We start from the raw sequence: 3208 nt of genomic DNA, 5'->3' as shown, positions 1-3208 counted from the left end.
CAAGTTTCTTTCCTTTATTTCTAATAGATTTTGTCAAGATCCTTACACTACACAACTTATATTAAACAATTTAAATACAAATTCGAAATTCAATTTCAATTCAAATTTAATTACAGAAGAATATAGCTTTCCTGTAAAATTCTACATCATCATTTCAACTATATTTTTTCTAAATTTAATTTCAAAATTAACTGAGATTTATTTTGTAAAAATATATATCTTTTTTAATTTCAACACCGTATTCTTGGCAAACTTGTTCCAAGTTCCTTAAACAAAATTACATTTTTATAACACTTTTATTATTTAAGATTTTTATTTTTTAAATAAAATAAAAAATAATTAATACATATTAAACAAGTCTTTTTAATTATTTCGTATTAAAACCTTTTAGTACAAAAACACACACACATACATAAATTAACTTATACATACATTCATTCATTCAATCACCACTAATTATATTTTTAATGCAGTCGCTTATTATTTATTATTAAATTAATACAAAAATAAAAATGATAAAATATATTATAAAAAAATATATAAAATACTTTGTCTTATATGTATTTAATACTTAAAAATACAGAAAAAAAAATAAAAATTTTTTTTTTTTAGAATTAGTATTACAAAAATATGTATTATATATTTATAAAAAAACACACAAAAACTAGGCTTTTAAATAAAAAAAAATAAAGTTCGGTTTTATAGTTCAAACTAAGGGGAACAATTTCACTTAAGTTTAAAAATTTCATTGAAATTTCAAAATTTAAGTGAAATTTCTTGCCCTAGTGAGAACTGTACAACCCAGCCTAAGAAAAATAACTATTACTAAAACAGATTTTTTGTAAAAATCTTTAAATAATTAAATTTATTTTATACATAAATAAGTTTCCAGTCAAATGTCAAAACAAAAAATATTACTTTTAAAGTGTTAGGTGCTAAGATTAAAAAAACAGACTTTCTCCATTTAGTTGGAATTATATAAATAATAAACTTGAAAAATATTACAAAAAAACACACACACAGCAAACACAATCAAATAGGCTTTTATTTATTAGGCTTTAAAGAGATTCAGGGTCAAGCAATCAAATTTCGTGATCAATAAATACATAATAACTTTTTTTATATATTTGTATTATTTTTTTTGGCATTTTTGAAGAACTGACCTTTGTTTTGAATTAAAATTTTTATTTTATCAAAGATTTATAAAAAAGTGTAATACATAATTAAATTTATAAATTTTTTATTAAATAAGACTTTGTATATAAGGGATACAACCGATTCCAGGACTTAAATTTTTATTGGAAATGTAAGAATCTATAACTGATTTTATGAGATAAAAAAATAAAGGTGTAAGTAAAATACAGCCCTAAGTTACGAAAAAGACAAAATCGACTTTTTGATTGATTATTGATGCACCGTATTAAATGTTCTGCTATATTTTACATTCCTACAATTAAAATCAACGTTCCTATCAATGATATTCCAAAAGATTATATTCTAAAATTTTTATTTATTTATTTTATTTATTCATGTAATAAATCGTAGGCCAATAAAAAAATAATAAATAAATAATAATAAAAATAATAAATAAATAATAATAAAAATAATAAATAAATAATAATAAATAAATAATAAAAATTACCTTAAAATTCGTGAAAATTTTAAAATTCTTTTGAATTTTTTACTTCGAAATTGTAAAATGTTGTAAGTTGGCATTAAATATAACAAGAGTAACACTTTTAGCGAATCCCTGCGATTTAGAGATAACTTCAAAGAAATATTCCTATTTTCGAAAGTCTTTACGAAAACAAGAAGCATTTCCATGTTTCGGCCTATTTTACCAACAAACCCTTACTATTTTTTAATGTAACTTACGCCCTTTTAGTTTTCAGAAAAAAATAATTCTCAAGGGCGTAAGAATTATATCTCCGTAAGTAAAAAGAAAACCGCAAATTTTTCTTCAAATACTAATTTCATAACTTAAAATAAGCTTAACTTGAGAAAATGTTGAAGATTTTAGGTTTATTTATCATTTTAGAAGGTTTTTTGCTTCTCCTTAACAAAAATCCATATAAGTTGTTGGCTTTAAATGTATTAAAAGAAGAAATGCAAAAGGTGTTGCCGGTTTAGAGCTTTAAGATTTTTTTAACGTTGTTTAATATCTGAAATCGTATTATAACAATTGGAAATAGAATTATTAAAAAATCCAATCAATTTTTCATTGCATTATTTGTCAAACACAAAGCAAATCGAAAAATCAAATTAATAGTTTATCATATTGTCTTAACTGTCAAATAAAAGAAAATTTCTGAACATAATAAATAAACAAAAATAAAATATTAAAAACAAAAAATCAAAATCCGGAAAAAAACATTTAAATACGTGGTTAAGTGAGTGAAAATATTTTTCATATTAAACATAAATATTTATAATAAGACTTTTTTACAAAATTATGATCTTTTAAAACGTTTATTTTATCGTTAATTCGCTCTTTTTTAATCGAAATTTTGTTTCGATTTTTCTTTTAATCAAATGCTATTTTACACTTATGATAAAAAATTTCTGTCGCAGAAATAAAACTAAATTTTAAGTAAAAATTAAAAATTGAGTGATATACCGATATATCATCCATTAGGAATATAAACAGAAAATTAAATGTGTAATTAAAAAACTTAAGTGAGATAATTAATTGAATATAATATGAAATAATCAAAATTACACAGGTCTTAGGTTTCGAATTTTTTAACGCGAGTGAAAATAAAAAGAAGCTAAAATAAAATTGAAAAACTTTAAAAAATCTTAAATCTTCGAAATAATTTATAAAATTATTCCAAAAAAAAATATTTATAAAGGACTTTAGAGAAAAATTAAACAATTAGAAATGAAGAATACAATGTTTAAAATTAAAAGTGATCTTAAAACTAATTGCTGCAAAATTTTTCTATAAAAGCAAAAATGAATATATCCTTAACAAAAAATCTATATGTGTTGACTGTTCAGTGCTTTGTCATTTTTTTTAACTTTTTTACGCCTTAAATTGTCTTATAATAACTGAAAGCAGAATTATAAAAAAAATTCAATCAATTCCCCATTCCCTTATATAGTTCATTGATTTAAATGTCAAATAAAAGAAAATTTCTGAACAAAATAAATAAACAAAAATAGAAAATTAAAAAAATAATAATTTAATTTGCGGAAAATAAAAAAA

The 3208-nt window shown here is 20.8% G+C and overlaps 1 long non-coding RNA gene across 1 annotated transcript in view; it reads right to left on the bottom strand.

Moving 5' to 3' along the window:
- Nucleotides 1–3208, bottom strand: part of LOC124419833 — a 7118-nt gene that overhangs the window by 2010 nt on the left and 1900 nt on the right. The gene's annotated exons all lie outside the window — the stretch shown is intronic.

This window comes from Lucilia cuprina, chromosome 4 (genome assembly GCF_022045245.1).
Source record: "Lucilia cuprina isolate Lc7/37 chromosome 4, ASM2204524v1, whole genome shotgun sequence".
In the NCBI taxonomy this organism is placed as follows: domain Eukaryota; kingdom Metazoa; phylum Arthropoda; class Insecta; order Diptera; family Calliphoridae; genus Lucilia; species Lucilia cuprina.
This window is presented reverse-complemented; position numbering and strand designations above follow the sequence as displayed.